Below are 26,789 nucleotides of genomic sequence, written 5' to 3' on the forward strand. Positions count from 1 at the left end.
TAATTGAGTTTGGCACTCGTGAAAGAGGCCAGCTTGACAGTCCTAGAGACTGCACTTCTCTCTGCCAGGCCGGGCTCTGCGCAGACAGCAGCAGTGCAATCTACCCCGACATTGGCCTCAGAGGGACCTCTGCTAGAGGGGAGGAGATCCACAAGGCACCCTGGCCCATTCAATTCTCCACCTCTCTGGGGAGGTCACGAACAAGGCTGCCATGCAGTACCAAGCTGTGCTGGCAGAGTCACCTGTGCTAAAAGCCAGGCTGAGTCACCTCCCCCTCACCAATTCTTTGCACACAAGCCACCCATCTGCCAATGGTAATGCTGTTCTGTGACTTACCTCACCTAAGCTGGATCCAAGCCAGAGACACAGCACTATAAACCTCCACATCTTATCACCAGTCTCTTGCGCCATCCAGCCTCCTACCCTCCACTCTTGAAAAGCCCCTGAGTGGAGCCTTTTCCAACCAACATGACAAAACTGAAACCAGCAATCACATGTAATTCCATTATCTCCAGCGGAGAGCAAAGCTCTTTGGGGTTTATTTTTAATTTGGGGCACCATGATATACTGATACAGGCCATCCAAGTACAAAGGCGCCAGTCTCCGCTCTGCCCTGCCCCAGCAAATCATGCATTTTGGTGTGTGTCAGTTATTCCCAATCGTTCTGTATGTGTTTCAAATCCACACGCTCCTTCTTTTGCTCATTGAAACTGGGTTACTGTCCATCAGTTACAAGAGCCCAGCTGCTTAGAATGAAAAGCAGCACAGAAATCCTGCTCACGCCGGCTGCCAGTTCCATGACAGCCCGGAGCAGTGAGCACACTCTATTAACTGTTATCATCAGACACTGGCAGGCAACCCAGAGACCGCAGAAGAATCCAGGGATGTTTAATTTTCTGACAGGTTCAGTGAGACGTTGGGAGATCCCAATATTAAGCAAGCCTAATGAATTCGCTTCCCATGGCCTCCTTCTCCCTTCCCTATTGCCAAAGAAATTCTTGCCTTCAAAATTTGCTAATGCAGATGGGATCTGCTTAAGATGGACTAGCTGAAATAACACGGGATTGATTCGTGGATGAAAGGCCTGGAAAAGCCAATACCTTAATGGGGTTCAGTCAGACTCCTCCATTAGCATGAGGGGTTGGTTGTTGTGGCAAAAATTAGCAATGGGGCAGAGCAGATAGTAGTAGTTACTGCTGTCCATTTGAGAAAAATGAAGACATTTATCAATGGAGTATGGGCAAATTAAGTGCATTATTAACCTAGTACAACCCTATGCTAGTTGCTTTTCAGTCTGCAAGAAGAGAAGGTTCCTATCTAAGACAGCTTACAACCTAAGGGTCTGGTCCTGATCTCACTTACAACAGGGTAAGTCAGGTCTTACTCTACTGAAGTCCATGGAGTTACCCTAGTACGAAACTGGCAGAAGAGGACTATTAGTCCCTAAACAACCAGTGGGCTCGCAACGAAGAGCAAAGTAATGGACCAGTGGCGTTTCATTTTCTCCTTAGACTTACGCTTTTTGTTTGGGATTTTTAATTAATATTTGCTACCAGCTATTTTGTTAACTCTTCTTGGGGCAGGGGAAGCTGAGAGAGATGGGGGCTTACAAACACCCTGGAAGAAGTGTCCGTGGGGGGGGGGAGGTGCACTTGTAGTCATTCGTACGACGGCAATCATTCCAAAGCTCAAGCAGTTCTACTGCTGACTTGTGCACAGTCATGGGCTAATGCCAAGCAATGTCAGGGAGGAACATTGAAATCAGCATTTATTAAATATGAAGTTACCCTGGAGCTTGAGGAACTGTGTTGCAGTGACTTTCACCTCTAGATCACTGGTCCAAATCCAGCTCAAAGTTGTTAGTGACCCAGAGCCTCTACAAAACAGGCCAGTGAAATGAGTTTGATGGGTCTCAGTTCTCTTCCCAGTTGAAAGGTATCCATAGAGCTAAAAACACTATTGAAACTGGCAACGGTTGGACTCCTTGCTGACAGTCTCATCCAAGAGGCCGGGGATTGAACGGGCCATGGAAAATGAACTCTCCTTTTGCCTCCACGGCAACATTGAGGCCCATTGTATTCCCATTTTTCAATTATCACTTCCATCCCAGGCTGATGCAGACGTGAGTAAGAAGCTACAACACAACAAATGTCAGTGCAGCTTACAGCCTAGCTAGCTACGATAGATACAGTATGGCAGCTGCATGCAATATCTTTGGGGACCATATTGTATCGAGTTTATGAATGGTTTAATGTAACACTGTGAGCCAGGGACTGTATGAAACTCTGGAGCAGAGGTGACCACAGCTCCTCCAGGAATGAAAACCAGCGTGGAGGTGGGGATGATTCCGGTGAATCATTCAGGTTGTAAACACCTCCTGAGAGGTATCAACCCCAAGTTACCAGAGAGGTAGCTCCAGCTACAAGTTATTTCTTCCTCTGGCCCTAAGGAGCAGAGCAAGGAGGGACCTCTCCTTGCCAGGAGGATGATGAAGAAATATGACCTCCTCTAGTGCCACTGCCAGGATCAAGCCAATTTATGAGCTGAGTGTCTGTGCAGGGCTCCAAACAACCATTTATATTGCTTGTGATTAAGGCTGGCCCTAATGAGCATTAAGTAATCTAGGTTAGCTTGCTACATATGGTCCAAATTCGCCCCTCAGTTACACCCATGCAACCCCACTGTTATTAATGAGCCTAAATCCTGCCATTTTATACCCCATGCAAACCCATTGCAGCCCTGTGTCCTTAACTAAATCCTGTTATACTTCTGCAGTCAAGGAAAAACAGCTTACCAAGTCAGATGTTAATAATTCAGAGCAGAGTAGTTAGGCACTATTAACGAGAGCCAGAAACCAGCAAAGTTGGGGGGGTTTTTTGGTCCATCAGTGTGGAGAGCAGAACAGCATCCCATTGGAACCACATGGTCAACTTTTCCGGGAACTCCATACCCCACAGTTCCCCTGTATAGCTTGCTTTTTGTGCAGGCGCTGCCATTGTTTTCAAATGCAGATCAGGGTCTGTGCAGCACCACAAAGTTATTTCTAAATAATTAATACTGAACTCTAACATGGTCCGAATTGTGCTTCTGCTGTGTAAGGAGAACAGACGACGGGTGTGCTAAACGGTCATGCTGCTTAGTCTGGATCTTAACAGGAATTGCCAAAATGTGCTACAGATCAGGAGCCACAACGTTGCTCCCCCTCCCTCCCACAGCACTGGTACATTGTTGTTCTTGGTTCAAAACTATTTTGAGAAGGTTTCCCTCAAACACTTGAATTTGAAATGAATATATTTCCCTGGGACACAATTTTAATGGGAGACCTTTGCTGTCTGCTGGTACGTGTGAGCCTACAGAAGAAACAAAACCCATTTTCCAAGCACTTGGCTGCTTTAGACACCTGTAGCCCTTTTCTTCTGCACACATGCATATGGCCAAAAGGTCTGAGGTAAACTGTAAATAGTGAATGCAAAGCAAATCACAGGAATGTGAGCGAAACGTTCTAAATATGCCAGGTAAGAAATCGACGACAATGCAGGAATTCAGTGCTGATGGTGACAAGGATTAGGATGCTTAATGCATTCCAGTGGGGCCGGGCTCCTCTGCAGAAACTGTTGTAATAAAGGGCTGGGGATCACCATTACAATTTTACTTTCATTTCCTAGTTCCCACTCTCTGGATCAATTGCAGAGATGAGAAACTTGGTGTAACTTACACCTTCTTCTAGCCTCCTAGTTACACCAGCTTCCGCTGCCATCCTCTCACACCCATTACTGGCAAGTAAATTACACCTCCCCTAAGGTATCACCTTTGAAATCAGTCCCCTGAGGCTAAATTGGTGTAATTTATATACTATGGGGTTTGAAGAGAGGAGAATAACTGGGAAAGCAACTCACAGAAGGCTGGACCTAGGAGCGCAAAGTAGAGGGAGCAGGTACATCGACACTGGAATAAAAGACCCCTGGCAGAGCTGCAGCTGGCCTGGTCAGCTGATTCAGGCTTGCAGGGCTCAGGCTGCAAGGCTAAAAATTGCTGTGTAGATGTTCAGGCTTCGGCTGGAGCCTGGGCCCTGGGAGCCTCCCCCTTGCAGGGTCCCAGAGCTTGGGCTCCAGCCCGAGCCCGTATGCCCACACAGAAGTGTTACAGCCCTGCAGTCGGAGCCCCACGAGCCAGAGTCAGCTGACCCAGGCCAGCCGCAGGTGTTTAATTGCAAAGTACCCAGAGAGCCTAAGGGAGTCTTGGTCAGATTGGCTGGTATGCACCAGATGCTTCGCACCACTGCAGTGATGCCAAAGAGCTGTAAACCTACTTTAAGTGCTCAGTTAAGCCGAGTTTACAGCTGCTCCTAGAGTGGTGTGAATCAGCCAGAGTGTAGCCGTGTATCTGGCCCTCTGCGTCTAGGACCTCGTCTAGACTAGGAAGAAAGGTTGTTTTTCAGTCTCAAGCTGGCTAGTATGACTGAAAAATCACTCAGCACCAAGTGTAGACACAGCCTGGCATCTTTCCACTCATGGTAGCTGGTTGTGTTCTAACCTAGTAAGGAAACCAGAAGGCACCTTTCCACTGGCAAATGGACTGAGACCCATTCATTCTTTTTCACATAGGCCACCAAAAGGCTGTTTAGATGGCAATAGCTGCCAGTCACTGCTAGCCTGGACTTGATTCAAGCTGGTGAGCTAAAAGCAAAATTCTCTGTGTGCCATACAACTAACTCTGCATAGTCCTCAATTCAACTCACTCTGAAGTTCAGTTGGGCCATGGCCAGCACCGGGACAGGAAAGGGAGGTTGGGGAAAAGCATTTAATGAGCTGCTTGAGCCAGACAATTAAAAGATGGAAACAAAGAGGGAGTCTTAGCATCGGCCAAGAAAATGGTGATCAAGTGCCAACAGCCAGCGTTTCTGTCCTGCTGACACAAACTTTGAGCACCAGCAGTAAGACAATGAATGAAAGGGGAAGCAGGGTTTCCACAAAGATGGACACAGATAAAAGGCACAGTGGGCCTGATACAAAGCCCATTGAAGTCAGTGGAAAGTTTCCCATTGACTTTAATGAACTTTATTTAGTAGGTAACAGTCCTGCTGAAGTGGATCACCCTAAAAAGTGTCACTTTCCCTTGTTAAACGGCCAGAAAAAGAAAAAGCAAGTGAGGCTGGTACTGGGCAACTGTTATGGAAGAGGTTAGAGCCAGCCATGGGCCATGTATCTACAGATTCTTAATTGACTGCCATGAATAGCACTTCATGGCCCACAGCAAGTCAACAAAGGGTCCGAGGAAACAATGCACAGATGACTGGTAAATAATGATGAGGACAGGAAGACATACAGAGCCATCTGGATTGCTTGGTAACCTGGGTCCATTCACACAAATAGACCCAAAGGCAGCGTTCTACAAGGAATGTAGGCCATGCCCACAGAATGCGGGGGGGGCTGTATCTTGGAAAGCTGTGACTCTGAAAAGGATTTAGGGGTCATAGTAGACAAGCAACTCAAAACAAGCTCCCGGTACAATGCTGTGGCAAAAAAGGGCTCACGCAATCCTTGGCTGTATGAATGGGGTAGTAGTGACTAAGAGGAAGGAGATGATTTTACTTTTGTATGTGACGCTTGTGAGACCCAATCCTGAAATCCATTCAGTTCTGTTTGCCACACATTGGAAAACTGGAGACAGTTCAGAAAAGACCCACAAAAATTATTCAAGGGCAGGAGAAAATGTCTTACAGTGAGAGACCTAGAGCTCTGTCGGTGTAGGTTATCAAACAGATTATTATTGAGAGGTGATTTTGATCACAGTCTATAAGTACCTTCCCGGGGAGAAAATACCAGGTACTAAAAGTCTCCTTAGTCTAGTAGAGAAAGGCACAGCAAGAACCAGTGGCTAGAAGCTGAAGCCCGACAAATTCAGATTAGAAATCAGGCATAAATTTGTAACAGTGAAAGTGACTAACCATAGGAACAAACTACCCAGCGAAGAGCTGGATTCTCCAGCTCTCAATGCTGGACGCTTTTCTGGAAATTATGCTTTAGTCAGACACAAATTATTGGACTCATTACAGGGGTAACTGGGAGAAATGTAACGCCAGTAAAGGCAGTTTAAGGATCAGACTCACACAGTTGCCAAAGTTCCTTTGCTGGGATCCAGTCCAGCTTTGCCCAATGCCTATAACACAGATCAGATGTCAAATAGATCACCTTTTTGGCTACTTGTAATTAGCTCAAAGGCTGTACAGACTCAAACTTTTAGTCCAGTCACGAGAGCAGGGAAGAGTGCAGCACTGAACAGGCACGGGTTACACATAGCTTACACAGATGCAAATGTTATTTGTGCATACTATTCCCACCAGGGAATACCCACATGATCAGTAGTTATAAGGATTCTGCAGGTAAAATTCTGCCCTAAGTTATGCACCCCAGCCCCACTGTCTTCAGTGGAGTTGCCTGGGTCCAAGTAAGAGCAGAATTTGTCTCTGAAACTGGAATTGGGTTGAACGGAATAGAATTCAGCCCGTGCTCCCATTAGCTGCCTTGGCGCGGCAGGGTTAACAGTGGTAAAATGTAGCTCGTTTTTATTTTGTTTTGCCTAAAATAAGCAGATCAGATTTTAAATGCACCCAAGGAGCAGACCCATTAGTAAGAAGGTGCTATTTCACGGTAATTATTCTTCAGAGTAGAACACTTTAAAGGGGTCTCAGAGAAGTGCCAGATGCGTCACTGTGCACTATGGATTTTCATTAGTTCCTAACAGAATGTTCATGCCCAGACAGGTTGTTGAACTATTATAATGCCCTCTTGCCATCAATTTTCTCTAACCCACCAGTTTTCTGGCTGTCTGCAATCTGGTGAGACCCAGCTCACTTTAAGCCAACATCCTTGACATAGAAAACCCCCTGTCATAAGAGCACTCCAGTGAGAGGGGAAACGCTCCAGGGAACCCATCCTAGAGCTTGGACTTTTCAACAGTAGTTTTTCTCCCCTTGCTTTTAAGCTTATCTCTCAAGAAAGCTGTCCCAGCTAATATTGAAAATTGTCTTGAAAACAACAGCTGTGTTTTTTGACCTTGCTAGTCAGTCTCTCAAAAAGATCCAGTAAAAGGCAGCCTGTTAGGAAATCAGCCATACCATCAACATCACCTGCAGATGTGTACCATGCAAAGCCAGCAGGATTTTTATTGGGACAGTGGCAGGACATAGTTTTACACACTCCTTTGGTATTTCAGTGCTGACAGGACTAAGGATAATGATCAGGAAAAAGAAGGGGCCTAGCTGGAGAAGAGCGGGTCCTAAATCACCTTGTCTCCACCAGAAAACATTGAGAAGAGTTAGATGTAAAGGACAGACCGTGTTTAGTGGTTAAAACCAAAGGACTGGGAACCCGGACTCCTGGGTTCTCTTCCCGACTCTAACACACTGTTGCATCATGCAGCCTTGAGCAAGTCACAGACCTCTCTGTGCCTCAGTCTGCCTATTTGTAAATGGATATAATGAGACCTACCTCACAATAGGTGTTGTCAGACTTAATTAACTGATGTGTGCAAAGAGCATGGAGCTCCTTAGCTATAAGGTGCTAGAGAAGAAAAATCCCTATTTTGCCCCCTGCTACCTGGACCAGCTGGAATTTCTCTACATCTAAAATTCCACAGGGCACAGGCACCCCTGATCTCAGCCATCTTGGGTGGTGCAACTGGGCAGCAGTGACACCTCCAGTAGTTGCCAGTGATTCAGCGTGCTGGCCTAGGCCAAGCCTCCCAACTGTAGTGGGAGCCCTGGACATTTGGGACTTTTTTCTCAGTCTCCCCTTGCTTCTCACAACCTGCTTAGACTGTACTGACCTGCTCCCCCAACCGCCTCCTGAGTCCTGACATGGCCGGGACAGGGAGATGAGCACGCAGCCAGGGGAATAGTCCTTCTTCTGCTGAATATGTCACCTGAGTCAAGCTCTGCTCTGTCTGGGGCAGAGTGGGGAGTGCTGATGAGGGGACGGAATGAAGGAGAGGAGTAGGTGGCCATTTGAAGGTACTGGCAGGGTAGGAGGGAGGTGAAGGACAGGGGAAATGGATGGGTTTGAAGGGGGACTGTAATGGGGTTCACTCCCATCACCTGGTAGGCAAGCAGTTAAGAGCCAATTAGCACACCTGGGATTGATTGACTGCCCCCTGGCCAGATGGGGCGGAACTAGGTAAGGATCATTGGGCGACTGGGCCTTATAAGGAACTCAGGAGGAGAAAGATTTATGAGTGTCATTCATACCTCTGTGAAGAACAGGCACATGTAGTTAATAGTTTTACATTTCCAGGTGTATTGTACGATAATAAACTTACTTGGAAGGGCCATATAGAAAGTATTACAAATATCAAGGAGGAGTAATGTACCTAAAAATATTGCTGGGATTAATTGGGGAGCAGATAAGAAAGTGCTGATGAAGCTATATACAGCATTAATAAAATCAGATTGTGGGTATCAAGCCTTTAGCTCTGCAGCCAGTTCGGAACTTAAAAAGTTAGAGTAAAGTCAAGCTCAAGTGCTACAAATAGCATGTGGTGCATTTCTCACAACACCACTGTGTGTAATGCAGGTAGCTACTGGAGAAATGCCTCTCCATTTAAGAATGAAAATGTTAGACCTGACATGTTGGGCTAACAGTGGGGAGGTAATATCTTTTACCGGACCAACTTCTGTTGGTGAAAGAGACAAGTTTTCTTCCCCTAAAGTCAAGGGAAATAGTGCAGATAAGAATGCTGGATAAATATAGGAGGAATGTTTGGAAATAACTGGACGAAATTTAGCCTGACACAATAAACTCCCTTGTACTCTTTGGGTTAAAATATGGGTAAAAAACTTAAGTGAAAAGGAAGGACAAGAAGATACTAAAGTCTATACTTCTGGGGCAATAAATTATACCTGGAAAATTGTCTCTCCAGATTTGGATTTAGAATTATATAATAAAATCAAGAGAAACAAAGAGCTGTCTTATATGAAAGTTAATATATGGTAAATGGAGTCACAATAGCCGAATATATACTGATGGCTTGAAAGATGAAAAACAGGTACAGTGGGAATAGCCTTTTGACCCTCTGTGATTGGATTTAAGAAATCTAAAAGAATATCTAATTTTTTAGCTATTATGACAGCTGAATTGGTGGGAATAATATTTGAATGAAACTGGATAAGGGCCATATGGCCTACCACATCTGTTCTCTTTTTGGATTCATTATCAGGTATACGGCAATTCAAAGCAGTGCCTCTGAAAGCAGGAGTGAGCTAATCAATGAAATATTGTTTCGGACAACACTTAGTATGCTCGGACGTGAACACAATACTAGCATGAATTCCAGCTCTCTGGGATATCTGGCAATGAAATAGCGGATGGGGAAGTGAAAAATGGTTTTAAAAAATTGAGAAATTGATATAAAGATTCCTTTGAATAAGCAGGAATTTAAAAGTTTGGTTCAAAAAGGATTTAAATAGGAAGGGCAAGAATTATGGACCAAGGAGAAAAGAAGAAGATTCCATGAATTATGCCCCAAAACAGAGGATAATGCTCTACTCCGAACTTAGGAAAGGATTAGTGAAGTACTCATATTCAGACTGATAGCTGGTCACTATGGTTTGAATAGTAATTTATCTTTATTGAATAGACACAAAGATGGGTTATGTAAGATCAAAGAAACAGCTGATCACCTGATATGGAATGCAGGGACTGTTTTCAGGAAAAATAGGTTCTTTAGAGAACAATTTAGATGCTTTAAGGTAACAGAATTTACTATAAGGGGTCTAGTGAGCGTAACGGGAAAGTTGATCACATTAAAAAAACTCTACTACTTATTTTAAGGCTATAGCGCAGGGTAAGAAAGTGTAGTGGCATGAATTTACGAGGAATATAGTAGGTGGCAGTTACAGACTCAGCAGATGAGTCGCCTTCCCCATAAACCATAAGAGAAGAACTCCATGGCACACCCACACCTTGAATCCTGCATTCAGGTCTAGAAAAGGGACAGAGAAGAGCGGAAAAACAATTAGGGGTATGGAACAGCTTCCATACAAGAAGAGATTAAAAAGACCGGGACTGGTTAGCTTGAAAAAGAGACGATGATAGGGGGTCCGACAAAGGTCTCTATAACATCCTGTGTGGTGTGGAGAAAGTGAATAGGGTAATGTTATTTTCCCCTTCCCATAACACAAGAACTAGAGGTTACCTGATGAAATTAAGAGATAGCACGTTTAAGACAAGCATAAGGAAGTACTTCTTCACACAACGCACAGTCAACCCGTGGAACTCATTGCCAAGGCTTGTTGTGAAGGCCAAAAGTATGACTGGGTTCAAAAAAAGAATGAGATAAGTTCATGGAGGATAGATCCATCAATGGCTATTAAGCAAGATGGTCAGGGACACAACCCCATGTGTTGGTGTCCCTAAACCTCCAACTGCCAGAAGCTGGGACTGGACAACAGGGGATGGATCACTTGAAACTTCCCTGTTCTGTTCAATCCCTGTGAAGCCTCAGGCACTGGCCACTGTCAGAAAACAGGATACCGAGTTAGATGGGCCACTGATCTGACTCAGTATGGCCATTCTTATGTAACTCAGTTACATACTGAGAAGGGAGGGAAACTACAGAAGAGACTGAACTCTCCTGTGGAGAGAAACCCTAAGGGTACGTCTACACAGTGATAAAAAACCCGCGCCACTGAGTCTCAGAGCCTCGGGCAGCTGACTCTGGCTTGCAGGGCTTGGGCTGTGGGGCTAAAAATAGTAGTGTAGGCATCTGGGCCCGGGCCGGAGTCTGGGCTCTGAGACCTTCCCCCATCTTGGGATCTCAAAGCCCAGGCTCCAGCCCGAGCCCGAATATCTATACTGCAATTTTATAGTCCCATGTGCCTGAGTCAGCTGACCCAGCAGAGCCACAGCAGTGTCACGGGTCTTTTACTGCAGTGTAGATGTACCTACAGAGCGCAGGTGAGGCTTGGGTGGGAGGAACCTGGAGACAGAGCTTAAACAGTTAAGAATCCAAGTGGGATGATCCCCAGGGAGCAGGTTAGGTTCCTGTGGGGAGGTCCTGAGGTAGGGCCAGTTAAAGGCACTTCAGTGGTGGAAGAGGGGTTAGCCCAGCCAAGAAAGGAGAAGCTGGAAAATCTAGAGAGACGCTAGAGGCTGACAACCAAAAGGAGGCTCCGTTAAGCACAGGCTGGGGGCGGGGTTGGGGGCACAGCTTGAGGGGGCTTAGAGGTAGGAAGCAGCCCAGGGAACCAGCAGTGTATCTGAAGAAGCAGACCTAGCTGCTTAATACAGTGTCACTGGGCTGGAAGCCAGAATAGAGGGTGGCCCTAGATTCCGCTACTAGCCCCAGAGGATGCAAGCCCTAGGGAAGCAATACTGAGCCCAGGGTGGAGCTGAAGACCCCGAAGGACGGGCTGAGGAATAGCCCAAGAGGGGAATTGAAGACTTGTTTCTGTTGAAATGTTTCGTGAACTTTCAGCTGGACCTGTTTGTTACCCTGGAAGGGGACTGAACTGTATGTGTCTTGGTCAGAGGGTTGAAACTGGTGAGAGGCAGATGGGATGGCCTGCAGGAGGTTCTGGAGACAAGGACCCCTTGCAGCACTGAACCCTGACACAAAGGGGTGCTATTGGTCGCAAGTATGCTACCTTACAAGGACAACGAAGAAGGAGGGGGAGGGGTCAGAAAGTGAAGTGGAAGAAACAAAATCCAAATTTCCCTTCAAGCCTGAACAGTCTCCCCACAGCACTGAGCAAAGATGCTTCAGACACCACAACTAAATCACGTGGAGACCTAAACTGATTAACCTTATGTCTGTCATCTGAATCCTTCCTTACTCCTATTGTAGGCTGCATCCTCACCAGCCTCTCAAATCCATCATTTACACTGCGGGCTATTTGGGGCAAGGCCCTTTCATCTACATATTCTTAGTGCAATGTCCAGCACACCTGTGAGCACTATACAATAATAAATAATAATGGGCCAGACCCTCCATTGATGTAAATCAGCATAGTTCTATTTTGGTCAATGGCGCTATACCAATCCATGCCAGCACAGGATCCGGCCCAGTAAGTGACAGCTCCGCCAGCAGTCGTTACATGGCTGTCATTCTTCAGAGAGGGCTTCAGGGTGGATTCCAGCCCTGCAGGATGATCTCACACTCAATATTTCAGCAGCCTGTTCCTGCAAATTAACCTGATGGCTTTGTTTACCTTCCAAATCTCATTAGAAGCTCTGCAACTGTATTGCACATTATGAAACAGCAATTAGTCAACACTAGAAGCTGCTACACTAAACTCAGGCATTTAAGGCAATTTCCCAGCATGCTTCTTAACACGCGCTTCTCAGAGTCAGGGTCAGGCAGCTGGGAAACTGGAAACGATGTGCCTGATCCTGTTCAGTCCTGAGCACCCTCAACTCCTGTTGGTGTCAATAGGAGTGGAGAGAATTTACCGCCTTACAGGATCATGTTAGCAGAAGGTTTTCATTGTTGTGGGCCGTTTCATGCCTATAAGATTGAACGCACCTACAGGCGGGTGCCACCAACTCAGGCTAATGTAATGAAATACACGTCTATTGGTCTGGTGTGCCGCACGCAGTGGAAGGACAAATAAAGGCAGAAACCCTGATTCTCCTTTCAATTAAACCAGCGTAACTCTATGGACTAACTGGAGTTATACCTGACTTTCCCCCCACACCACCCGTATGAGACCTGAATCAGGCCTTCAAAACTAGGACTTACGTTTCACCAGCAGGTTCTTTGAGTTGAAAGAAACAACTTCTCTATGAGCCTTTACTGTCCCATAGTAACAATCAACCCACTACAGTCCTTACTTTCTTTCACCGTGTAACTAATATCACCTCCACTGAGTAAAGACAACTACCCCCTGGCGCGACATTATTTATAAACCAATGATAAAGCTGAAGATGCTAAACTAGGAGGAATGAAATCTCAGGCTTCAGGGCATAACCTGGTCACTCATGGCAGTCAAGATGGAATCCTAATCTTTCCACTCTGGTAGAGCATTGCACATCTGATCTTGTAGGAAGGGTGGAAAGTCACTTTTCTCTGAAGCATCAGGTACTGGCCACTCCCAGAGGCAAGACAGACTTGATGGTCCTGTGTCTACATGTTGTACCTTGAATTTACTTCACATCTTGCTACAAATACCCAAAGAGAGAAGAAAGCGGAAATGCGTAGCTCTTCTAGTATGAAACTAGTTTAATGTGAAAGGGAAAAGTAGCTCCTTCCCAAGGGCACACGCTTAAGAACTTGTTATCTAAGCAAGGAAACCCTTTCAAGCTCATCAGCTGCTGGATTAGGCCAGCTGTTTTGCTTGTCCCGGCGAATGTTTACTGCCTCCACACACCAGTGTATTCTGACATACCTACCCGCTAACTCTCAGCACAGTTCCTGGGGGCATGGCCTTTTGGGTAATTTCCAGATGGGAAGCACTGCATTGTGCTTGAGGAGAGGCCCGGAACCAGTGCAGTTGCAAAACTTGCTCTCCACACTGAACAGAAACCCTAGCAGGCAGCAGTGGTTCAGCCAGTGCAGGCACCGCGTGCAGATCAGTATAAATAATGCTTGTAATGGACCTGCCATCATTGTAACGTGAGAACACAAAGGGCCAAATCCACCCTCCGGTACAGTCCCTCTATACTCCAGTGCCCTAAAGGGTTGCAAAGGCCCCTGGGTGAATTCACCCAAACAGAGGAGCTGTGCAAGGTCAACGTACACAGAACTATACTGCCCCCTCTTCATAAGGGCTTGGCAGTTGCAGGGCTGCGAGGAGAGGGAGAGCAGCTGGACCACTTTGCACGTTGGCAATCCTGGGCAGCAGAGCATCCCATAACAGCTAGGTCAGACTGCAATAAGTTAGAGCCCCCCCTCCCCCCGCCCTCCCCCGCACCACCTGTGCTGTGCTGCCTGCGGGGCTCCAAGCAATGACTTCTTGTGATGTCTTTCTGCCCAGTGCAGACAGCGCCTAAGAGGACAGGACAAGTAGCTCCCCTTGAATGGGACCAGCTGTTGATTGTGTTTATTACTGGAGCCCTCCTATAAAACGTGCGTACTGCTGCTGAGGTTGCTGTGGCTTAGCAGAAGAAGCAAAGGCTGTCAGCTGGCAGTCGACATTTTGCGAAAAGGAGCCCCTAATAGCCTCTCCCCAAGACCAAGTGGCAGTTCATTACCAACCAATCACAGCCAGTCAGCCACTCACTCCATTGAAAAGAAGAAAGGGAATCCCAGTCCTCCCTTAGGGCTCCTGCTTTTCTCCTCAGACTCATCTGGTAATTCAGATTAGGAAACATGCCAGCACTTGAGGGTTTGAGGCTTTATTTCTGCTTCATCTCAGAGTCCATTAGGAAATGCAGGCAACTGTATCAAGGGCTGCCTACGGAATCCAGCTACTGCAGGCAATGTCACTGGCAATGGGCCCACATCTGCCCTTTAAATCCCGCCACTAGGTTACTCTTAAGTAATTGTTCAAGTTCTTTGGATGCCGCAGCCGTACATTTACACCTGCCCTGAAGCCTTTGTGTAGCTGCCAGTGTGGAAAGCACCAGGGTTATTACAGCCAGTGCTTAATTCATGCCGAGGCTTGCCGGGGCTGAGCCCTGGCACCTCGAGGCATGACAGTTCATAGCCCCAGCAGCTCTGGGCTTGCTGCATCAATTATGAAAGCAAAAAAAAAAAAAAAATGCTTGCACCCCAGCACCTAATTGCTGGAGCCCCAGTACCGCTTTCATTATAAATCAAGCACTGGTTACAGCTCAACACGCGTCTGAACACAGAGCTTTGTTCTAAGTGGGGTGTTTACGAGATTACCAGTTTCTGATTTCATTTACTCTAGTTAAAATCCACTGTGTCTGATTCTCCTCTCACTGATATCTATGTGAATCAGGAGTAAGCCAAAGAAAACCAGTGGAGTTAACACTGGTGTAAAACTAATGTGAGAGGAGAATCAGGCCCATTGAACTTAACAGCAGTTAGCCTGGGGTTTGGCTTCCTTAGACCTGTGGAAGCAATGATACATTTCACACACACAGAGACCCCCAAAGTTCTCTCTGCTCTGTTGAATGAATCAATAACTCTGAAAACTTCCCATACTGGAAAATGTTTTGAGCAGAAGAGAGTCCTGATGACTCTCACAGAGCTGTCATGACAAGACAAGAGTCACCATTCTTGATGTTTACTGGAAACTGTCTGCTTCTAAGCAGCACATCGCTGCTTCCTGGGATAGCACATTTCAGCTTCCATAATGCATCCGTCAAACATTTTTGGCATCTCAGCTGTGTCAGTTGCATTGACCTCCCCAAGCTGTTTCTGTTCTGGGAGATGCATTGGTTTGCTCAGTCCCATACACTGCACTTGCTAAATCTAACAGAGGGCCTGGCACTTACATCACAGAGTGCACTAGATTTCAGACACATTTTCACAAATCTCTCTCCAGGGTAAAAAAAAACCCTCAGCATTTTCGTAGGCTGCAAAAATCCACAAGCTGCCCAATGCCCATCCAAGTCTTGAAGTGCTGCAAAGGCTGTGTACTCAGAATCAGGGGAAGGGTAAAGAGGGGAGAGCACCTTGAATGACCCCTCCCACCATTACCAAACAGTCAGTATTCTAAGCAACACAAACTCTGAAGAGAATCACATCCAGTTCTACACAGCCAGAGTGAAGACGACCACAACAGAGGGACTCTGAGAGTAAGAGGAATAAAGAGGAAACAAGCTATGAGCTTCACACTGCGCAATCTCCCAAGGAAGGATCATGGAACTACAGAATAGGTAGAATGATATTGGCATGCAGTGTGTTTAGATTGCTGGAAGGCCTACACCTCCATTCTCTCCTTCTGAATTTCTCTAAACCCTGCAGGGAAGGACCATGGAAGTGGATATGAAAACACGCAGCAATGCCAGAGAGCTGAGGCTGAGGCTGCTGTCCCTGCTGCCACTGCAGGCCTACAAATGAAACCACACGCAATTCATGAGCATGGTGTCATCTGTAGGTAGCACAGCTGCTGCTTGGACACTGCCTCACTTTTATCCAAAGAGACTCTCTTAGGGTCACCTCCATCTAAGAAGCCAGTACAGGGGCAGTGAATGGGTCTGCTGCAGTCATTGAGCTCATCAACCATCACCCATGGTGCCCTTAGAGTTAAGCAACCACCTAGAGCCCTACAGTAGAACCAAATACGCATTTGCATCCCCAGCCATGGTCCCATCCAACTTTGGCCTCCCTGTGCTGCAAAGATGGAAATCTCTATTTGCCCTGCCCCACACTTCTCTTGGACACTTGTGTTTCAACCTCATTGCTTCACAGTGCATAGAAAGGGGTCACTTGAGAGAGCCGGAGAGTGGGAGGGGTCACAAGTAGGCAGGATGAGGCTAGATGCAGGCCTGGGCATATGGAAATATGTGCTAGGGAGTGTGATACAGGAGGGCCAGGGAGCAGTGGGAGAGTGCTAGAGGGGAAATATATAAGCTCAAGGCTAATTAAGGCATGGTTCCCTGTAGACTAGGGAAGGTGGCTGCAGGTTAATTGGAGCACCTGCAGTCAATTAAGGCCCTGTTAGGAACCTAATAAAACCCCCTGCCTCAGGCAGACAGAGGAGGAGGAGGAAGGAGAAAGGATTGGAGCTTAGAGGTGTGTTGAGAGATTTGGAAGACCTGAGAATTGAAGTAAGGGAGACCCTGTCCAGCAGGACAGGGAGATTCCCTGCCCCCCAGCATCTAAGGTCCGAGGGTAACCCCACCTAAGGGGGATGAGGGTAAGAAACCAACAGGGGTTGAGAGGGTCTGGGACTCAGAGCAAGGAGCAAACCCAGACACCTCCCCGCATCCCTCCTCTACCACCTTCCTGGGCTATTAGCGGGGCCCTCGGCACCCAAGAGCAGGGGCAAAGGGTGTCATCTTAGCTCCCCGCCAAGAAAAGCGCAGGACCCACCAGACTAAAATCAGCCATCTTGCCACAAGAGGAACCGGTCACATATAGCAAAGAGAGCTGGATGGGGCCCTGCGCATGTTACCATTGCATGGAAGCCCTGCATCTACACTCGTACTGCCTTCATTTTACATCATGCACTGAGCAGTTCCGGCTGTATCCAAGGAGCTAGGCAGACAGCATTTTCCAAGCTGCCTCTTGGAGCATTTGGAGAGGACCATTACAAGAAGTTCCATGTTCAGCTGTCACTTTTCATTATTCTCCAAAGTATCCTTTTATGTACATGATTTTATCATCAGTCTCCTCAGGAGCCCCCGAAAGCCGCCTCCCATCTTACCCTGACCAGGAGGGATTCAGTCACTGTTTACGAAGCAAACCTAATTTCTTACAAGTGATTTTGGCCTGGAGTGGTCCAAGGAATCATTCTGCTGCCCAGACTCTGCATGCTGGTGTCTGTGCACCGTGATGCCCTCCATCAGCACACAGCACTTGTGATGGATCACACATTTCCTGGGCTAAAACCATTGAATCTGGGTAGGAAGGTGTAAATTACACCCCACCCCCCCCACCAGCACATCTCAGGGACAGCCAGTCCAAGTCCTGCTGGCAGAGGCCGCTGAGGGGATGTGCTGTTTCAGCACATCCCTCAGCCAGCCTAGCCATGCCCCCTTTCCATCCAGCATCACTCACTCTCCAGGCCGCACTGACTCCCATTGGCCCCCCTGTTCCACCACCACAGCCTCCTCTCCTGACAAGCATTCCACCACCACCATTCTGCAACTGGGTTTACACCAGCGCTGACCCATGAGTGAATCTGACCCCCCCACGCTGTAAAACCACACGGGTCCTGGTGACGAGCGAACCTCAGAAGGTGCAGTTCGGATAACCACGTGCAAGCTTAAATCCTCATCCAAAGCACTTAGGTCTGCAACACTGGGAATCTTGGAAGAACAGGCTTTCTTGTCAAAATCTGGACACAGGCACCTGGAGAGAGGCCTTTCTTTCTGTATTTCTGCACTTCTACTTCAGATCTTGGCTATGGTCAGGAAACGCAGAACATCAAAAACAACAGAGAAAAAGCTAACCAGGCTGAGAGTTGGTTTAGCAAGTTCTTATTTCATATGAACATGTAAGATCAAAAGCACAACGACAACAGTTCAGTGACAACTATAGAGCAGTTGTGCATGCTACGATAAGGCTAATCGGACCCCCTCTCTCTGACACTGGTGCAACCGAACTTAGAATACTGCATTAATTTTCAAGCACCGCACCCCAGGACGATATTGACTGACAAATGGAAAGAAGCTCAAAGAAGAGCAACAAAAGTGATCAGGGATTTGGTGGGTTTGATTTATGATGACAGAACAAGGGAGCAAGATACATATCACCTAACTAAGACGTGACCAGAGAAGGAAGGGAGCACATGAAAGAGCCTACGAATGTTTGAAGGAGGTAAAATCCCTGGACAGAGAAGAATTATAGGGTGACATTGGGTGAATGGCTAGGAAAAATGGGATAAACATGTAGGCTCAGAAAGGTTCACAGCAAGTGGGCTATTCTGAGGTTCTTATGTTCTCATGTACTAGGGATTCTGAAATTTCAGGTCAGCTCCATACAACTGGTCAATTATTTGCACTCTATTCAATCAGCAGCTGCTGATGCCACCAAGATTACAGTTCAGTCTGTGTTTCCTTTGGAAGCTTGGCCATGAACATCAAACAGCCCAAATGTCATAAGCCCACATTTTCAAAAATTGGCCTCTGATTTTGGGTGCCTAACTCAAGACATCTTGGGCCTGGTTTTCAGAGGCACTGGGCACTCAAAGCTGCCACTGAACTTTAACTGGACTTGTGAGAGTTCAGCACTTCTTAAAATCAGGTCCAAAGTGTCTTGATTTGGGCACCCATGAACTGAGTCTCCCAAAATCAGAGCTTTGCAAAATTGTGCCCTCGCTGTCTATGCGTGAATGTCCAGGAGAGATCCTTTGATGCTTTATGGGCAGTTAAATAATCTCCTACTCTTCAGATTATATCCCCCATATGTGACCTTTAATCCAAGATTTAGTCTGCTATGATTAGCTCATTTCCACTGCAACTACATGTTCCTTCCCCTTAATTCCTCTGCTTAACTATATTTTTATACACCCTGAGGCCAGATCCTCAGCCGGCGTAAATCACTAACTTTAATGGAGCAATGCCAATTTATGCCAGCTGAGGACCTGGCTTCTTGTGCTTATTTTTTAACTCTCCTGTCTACTCACCCTCTGCTCCTGCTATCCAGTGCCATAGCTTTGCCTTCTGTAAAAATCCTGGTTCATCACTTGTTCATGGAGAGCAGGGATAGCCAGTGCATGGCCAGCAGACCTAGAATGGCCCACAATGCTGAGGTGCAGCCTGCAAAGACTATAGGTTCCAGTGTGCGATACCTTGATCAAAAAACAAGTCACTCAAAGCATCACACGCTGGGAATGGTAGTCCCCGGGGGTTCGTATGCCTCCATCCGTTTCATTTTAATTAGGTGCAGCCCATAGGCTGCTGGTGATTTATCAGTGCAGCCTCAGGTTGGATGAAGTTTTAATCCCCCTCGCATGCAGCCAGTCCTCCTTGGGCAGGATGCAGAGGCTCCAAATTTATTTCCACTGCTTCAGAGCGTTAACAAGAAATCATCTCTCTCTTCATCCTAGCAGAGGAAACAGATGAAGGTCTGGCAAACTCTTCAGAGGAAGAGAGAGAACAGAAGGTGTTGACAGTTACAGAGGGTTGGGGACAATGTTGTAAAGATGTGAAGCAAGAGAAATCATTTTGGTGTAGCATGGAGTCTGGCTACTAACATCAATGGATGAATGTAGCTCAGGAGACAAGGAGGTATGTAATCACAAAGGCTGAGCCTTATTTATCATGGATGGCTTGGCAAAGAGGAGGACTGTTGCAGAGTGGACTTCCCTGGAGATGTTTGCAAAGGGATTTAGAAACATACACGACTATCTCTGAAAGAGGTGGTGAGGAAAAAATCCGCCATCCTACTGAGTGTTTATCAAGTGAGAAACACACAGCTTGAGTCGCACATAATACAGACAGATAAAATGCAGAGTTTCCTAGTCTGCTCTGACAATACCCCTTCTCATGACCAACAGCACCTCCTACTGCTCCAGCAATGGGGCACTGTTAAGGGGAGACAGTCAGGTACAATGGATCCCTCTAAACTGCATCATGGATTTGCAATGCTGAGAAATGGGGATAAGCCCAGCCCTGACCTGGGATATGAGCCCCAGTCTCCAGAGATGAATGGCTAGTGCACTAAAGCACTACACCACCTAAGCTTTAGAATGGGAGCCCCAACTATTGCATTTATAATACCAGCTTGTAAGGCAGCCAAAGTGCAAGTAATGGGAGGTCAACAACATTTCAATAAACAGAGAAGAGCAGGTGATCAAGTGTGGCTCTGGTACAAGTTTGTTTTCTAATTCAGTATGTGCACCAAACACGGAAGGGAAACATATTTAACTCAGGATAAGGAAATATATAGAGCATAACTGAAGACACTCCATTTTGGGAGGAATCTGGTAACCATGCATTGATCTCACCATGCGCTGTCTTTGGGGGAAACCTCCAAAGGTTCAGAAGTTTATAACAGTGCCCAAAAGCTGATTCACTCAAAATGGGGGTGCAAAAATTGTAAGCACAGGTTTTAGCTCAAGTTTTGCCCAAGGCTTTGGGGTCAGCTCTCATTTTATTTCAGTCACTTTGCCTACCCTTAATTATTATTGCAACTGCCCAGGATGACTGGCCACTTAGTGCACCAGAATATCAGAGTACTGCTGAACCCAGAATGTCAGAGAACTGCCAGGAACCAGAGCAGCAGAGTAGTGCTAAAAAAACCCGGAGTACTGGACTAATGCCAGAACCCAGAGTAATTCAAGAAAATGAAAACAGTATATTGAATATCTATAATCCTGGGAAAGGGAAAGATGAAAAAACTTGCAAATAAAAGTCAAAAGAAGAACAAAAAAAGGGGACTCAGGGCCAGATCCCATAGCCCTTCCTCACACAAGCAGCCCTCATTCACATGTGCAGTCCCAGTGATGGCAATAGGAGTATTTGGGTGAGTAAAAATTGCAGGATCAGGCTCTAAAGTTGTCAACGAAAGCAAAAACACAAGACAGTCTTTAAATATTTAAAGACTTAAAAAGCCAGGCTGTGGGGTGAGTGAAAGGACAGGCGAGGGAGATGAGAATGAAGCTAGCTCCTGGGAGCCTGAATGGAATCTCTGCCCCAGCAGTGTTCACAAGAGAATCTGAGGGAAGGTTCATGCTGGACAGTGGAAACAAAAAGGATCCCTACACTAAGTGAAATATGAAAGGTTTTCAAGTCATAGGAGGAGCAGCTGAGAAATTAAACCAATTGTAAAAGAAGTTAGAGAGTGCTAGACCTAGATAAATGACATCTCCTGTGAATTAATGTGAGTCACTACTCACAACACTTGAACCCAAAGCTGCCTCAACCTTTGCATTGCTTAAAACAAAAAATATTTTAATTTATTGCCCCTTTGTCATTTCCCTGATTTCCCTCCACTGCCTTTATGATCTAGTGATAGCAACATGCAGAAATACAGCCCATGCTGCTGGGTTTTCCATCCAGTACTGACCCTTGACTGAGCTCTACAAAGCTGAGGAGGAGACTGCTGGACAGAGGGTGGGGAAGCAGATTAAAAATGGCAGCAATGCAGAAGGAGACCAGACCTATGCTGCTATCAGAAGAGCTGGGTAGGGAAGCCTGGTAGATGTAAGTTGACTAGCCAGCTGCTATCTGTGAAGGCTCATTAACTTAGTCCCATTAGGAGCCCAACATATATTTTCTTCTTCAACCAATCCATAATGCACCCAGAGGATGTTTATTTTTAAAAGCAGATTCATGATTTAAAATTTCACTGAGAGTAAGTCCGAAGCCTCATGAAAGATGCTGGGCTGGCAGACTCACAGACAGGAGGCCTCTGATTATCCACAGACCACATACAGGACAGGCATGAGCTGCTAAGCTTTCCCCACCAAGTCTCGGCAACATGTCTCAACCCCATCATGGAAGGATCAGGGGATTCCACCTCCATGCCAAACAGCCAGCATTGTGTTTTATTCTTTGTTGAGACTGCAAAAAAGGGTGCCAGTTAGCATCAACGGTGGTGGTGATTTTGGAGATGAGAACACTTGTCCACTTGATCAGAGCACATGATAGAACATTCAGTAAACAATTAAGGCAGAAGAAGTTTTACTTCCATATTTTTTACTATTTTTGGTCAACATCCATGCAAGTTATTATTTTCCATTTGTCTACAAATTTGCTAAGACTCAAGTTCAAAGAGAGAAAACCCCATGGGTGCTTTATTTCCAAACTCATTGTTTGGCCACACGTTATTAAACGTGGTTTGCATAATAAAACATGTTCTCCACTTATAAGAAGGACAAATATATAAACCTCTTCATTAAATTAACATGTCGCTTTTTTAGCCCAGCACCATCAAGGTTTAAGTCAGTAGAGAGTAAAGTGCATTTTATTTATTTATTTGTCATCTCTAGATGTTGTTTTGTTTCCCTAGTGCTGATGAAAGAACTGACATGGGCTGGGCAGCATCCCCAATGATGTGCTCCACCTCTGATCTAAACGGAGCACTTCCAGAGAGGAAGGATGGTGCCGTGTTTAGGGCACAAGTCTGGGCCAGCTTCAATACCCAGCTCTACTGCAGGGTTCTTGTTTAACCTTGGCTGAGTCACATAGTCTCCCTCTGTCCCTCATCTGTGAAATGGGGATAACAGGACTTCCCTACCTCACAGAGATGTTGTGAGTCCCCAATGCAATGGGATTGGAGCCTGTAGGCATGACTGTAATACAAATAACGGTACTCAGAGAAGCTTGTTATCTACCTTAAAGATTGCGAGGTGCTGTAGTAACAGGGGCTCTATAAGCACCTTAGATAGGGAGTCAGAGAGGAATTCAGTCCTTGGCCTCTCCACTGAGAATGCCGGTTGGAGTAAATTGTGGTAGTAGCTTTTTGTGACACTCAAGTATAATCTTGGACTAAAAAGCGGGAAATTTACATAGAAAACCAAACATATGGGTCTGATTTATGCAATCAAGTTGTGATAGTTTATTAGTGATTGATATGAATGATCACTTAGACCACATATCGTATCGATGTGAAAAAATACCATAGCTCCATTTAAAACTTATCCCACAAAAACAGCTTTAACGATCAGAGATTACATTACACTTTGGAACTACTGCTGAACCTCACAAGGATTTAAAATAAGACAGAGGGGTAGACCCTCAACTAGTGTAAATTCTCATGGCTCCACTGACTTACACCAGATGAGGATCTGGCCCACACGCTCAATTCTGAACGTTTTTCATACTCAAAGGTTTGTTGTTAGTTTCAGTTTTGGGAAACCCAAGCTGAGCCATAATGACCTCAATGAAATCAGCACATTTCAGGGACAGGTGTCAGACAATAATAACATGTTGCACTTGAGACATTGCCATGTAACACTAGTACCAATACTGTAAATAAATGTCAACATTTGTCGTGCAGACATGAAAGGAAGAGGAACTTGGAGGCAAAAGTGATTAGGAACAGGAGCCAGAGCCTTTCATTTCTTGGTCACTGATTTAAAGGGTATCCAGATCAGGAGCCTCCAAACTTCATTACCATGTAATGGCTGCTTGGTGATATATGTGAAATGAGTTGATAAGAATCAGTCCCATTCGTAGGTCTCCACATCGCTGAAATATCTGCTAGCAGAGAAGCCAAGAACTGAATGGGCTAGGAAGATTGAGCTACAAATATCAAATCCTAAAGCCCTCCCAGGGCCTGGATGAGGCATCTTTGAGGCTTACACTTGTTTTGTCTCTTGGTAGAGACAATACCTCTGTCTCACTACAATCAATCTATCATCTTCCACCAATATTAAATTCATTCATTAAACAAAATCTGACATCCTTAACTTTGATAATAATTGAGTAGAAATTTTTCCTGTGAAATTCAATGTAACATTAAATCACACCTAAAAATATTCCCATTACTGCACAGTTTCATTAATAAACATTACATTTTGTCTCTCTTTCTTGCACTGTAAAATGCTCAAGATCTAGGAATTACACTTGACTAAATTGCTTTTAAATCACAAATTTGTTTGAAGACTAGGTTCTATCAAGGAACTATTATCCAGAAGCCTATCTATAAAAGGGATGGAATAAACTCAAATGCTTCTTTACCTCTTGGTCACTGTAAGACACCACTTGTACTGTATGTCTAACACAAAACACTCAGGGTTCATTATATATTTCTTATTTAAAATCATAAAGAATAAATAAAGAAAAATTAAATGTTATTTTACAGATGAAAGCTATCAAAGCCTAATACATAACTGGTAATCAAATTTTCACTTAACTATTTTCCCTGTGCTTTTAGGTTTTGTGGTATTTTGTTTTTTTCATTCGATTACTTAGAAATATCTAATGTTTACTATTCAACAGTGTTATTAAAAGTACAGCTCAGTTACAGACCATTATCATTGTATTGTCGCCTGCACCTCCAGTCATGGATCAGGGCCTCCTGGTGATAGGTGTTATACAAACACATTACCAAATGATGGTCTCTGCCCCAAAATATTTACAACATAAGTCTAAAATGAGAGACAAGATATAGATGAAATAAACAGGGGAACGAGGAAATAAGATGATTGTCAATGACATGATAAGCAGTGGTCACAGCACGAGCTGCCTAAAAAGAGCACAGTTTTATCCCTTCCTACATTTTGCCTCCTATCAACTGCCTCTAGTCTGCTCACTTCCCTGGATTTCTCCTACCCCTGGATTTTTCTCACATTACCCATCATGCATACAATCTGCTCCCTGATTCTTTGCACCATCCAGCCTCAATCTTCTCCTTCAGACCCCTCAAGACTCACTCCCTTTCAGTTCCCCTTCCAGGTCAAACATCTCAGCTAGCTTTGTTCTCTTATAAATATAATACCTTCACATTTTGACATACAGAGCATGGAACCAACAAGGTGAGGATGTAACAAAATCTTATGATCTTTTAACATAACCCTCTTTTTCCTCCCTTTATCTCCTCTCCAGCCTTTACCTGTCCTATGTTTAATTTTGATTGTAAGCTCCTTGGAGACGGGATCTGTCTTCTTCATTTATCTGCAAAGCAACAGGCTGTAGAAATCCAGCAGCAGCAGCCAAATCTTGAAGTCTACTTTGGCCGAATAGTAACAGGCATTGGTCCAACAACAATAACTGTTAGTTATTTTAATTCCTCTTTTAAGCTTTGTCACTGGTATTCATAGCACTGCAACATTTCTTAACTTTTATAAGATTTGTGCAATGAGATATAAGGCACTATCACACTGAACCAAACCCATTCTCCCACAATATCCCAAGGACTTTGATAACCCCAGGGACAATCTTTGAACAGTAGGGAACTGGATCTGATGTTTTCCTTTATCCAAATGCCTTTCTTGGCCCTAATTTTAGGTCATTGCCCGCTGCAACGCCTTTCATTGTGGTCACCTTGCTCTTCCATGATACTAGATGCTCTTACGGACAAACTTCATTGCTGTTAGCTTCCCAGAGGAAAACCTCATCGGTCTTTCTGGGGTCAGTATTGAACAGTGAGAACAATTAAAGCTCTCCAGCCACAATCAATCCAACCGAGGGACATAACTGCAATGTGCTGAGCAACCCAACTCCCACCGATTTCGGGAATGGAGGGCACTCACTACCTGGTAGGATTGGGCCCAAAGCTTTATATGGAAATCAGGTGCATGGTTATTGATGAACAGCACTCCAGGGGCATCCAAACATTGCCCAGTAGAGGGCCACTTTTTCAGCTTGCCAAGATCTCAGGAGCCACAGGGCTCCATCATCTTGGCTGCCATCGCCTTCAGTTGAGAGCTGCGGCCTGTGTAAACAGCGGGTCCAAATAAAAGATGCTTCATGCTGATCTCAGCAGCCATTACATGGTCTCTCTCCCGGTTCCACCGCCTTATTAAAGAAGAGAGCAGCCAAGGGTCACACTGTGGAAACCCCACAGCCTAGATCAACTAGATCCACTTCAGCGCTCTCCAGATAGCGGGCATCCCTGTGTTCTCAGACAGCATTAATACACTGTGCAAGTTAACCTTTCTGGCTTACAAAATGAATTAATTCTACCCGTGTTGTTCTATCTACATATTTGTCTGGGTCTTTACACCGTACCCATTACCATCATAGCTGACGGTAAAGCTGCTGTAGGCAAGATAATAACAAATAAAGCACCTATGAATTACGCTGAAATGTGCCCGAACTCATGTTTTGAGCTGTATAAACCAGCAGCATTTTTAGCACATTAAAACAATGACAAGGAGACAGAGAATCTCCTGAGACTTGAATTATAAAATGAAAACTCCCTATAAGTAAGAGTGGCTGAATCCCGGAGTGCTGAATCCTAGGTGCTCTTTATGGGTAATCTATACTTTGATTTCGACTTGCACCTGTCACTCTGAAACCCTGGTGATGGGCCCATTGGAAATGCACAGAACAGACAGACAGGTTAAATGGGCGTCCCACAGGAAGGTGCTGATTCCAAGCGTTAACACATGCCTGATTACATCTGGTCACTTGCCAGGTGGAAATGAAAAAAATCCTCCTCGGGTGCCCCTGTCACAAGCCAGCAGCCAGCAATTGCAAATCTGACCTACAACACTGCCCCCTGCCCACACTAGCCCCATACTCTCTCAGGACAGACATGTTATTACACACAATATAACCACTGACACAGCAGGTGCAGCTGAACAGTGAAACTGTGCTAATGAA

General features: G+C 45.5%; 1 protein-coding gene across 2 annotated transcripts in view; it reads right to left on the reverse strand.

Moving 5' to 3' along the window:
* Positions 1-26,789, reverse strand: part of LOC102948125 (wiskott-Aldrich syndrome protein family member 3) — a 50,251-nt gene that overhangs the window by 21,143 nt on the left and 2,319 nt on the right. The window lies entirely within an intron of this gene.

Source organism: Chelonia mydas, chromosome 9 (genome assembly GCF_015237465.2).
Source record: "Chelonia mydas isolate rCheMyd1 chromosome 9, rCheMyd1.pri.v2, whole genome shotgun sequence".
NCBI classification, from domain to species: Eukaryota; Metazoa; Chordata; order Testudines; family Cheloniidae; genus Chelonia; species Chelonia mydas.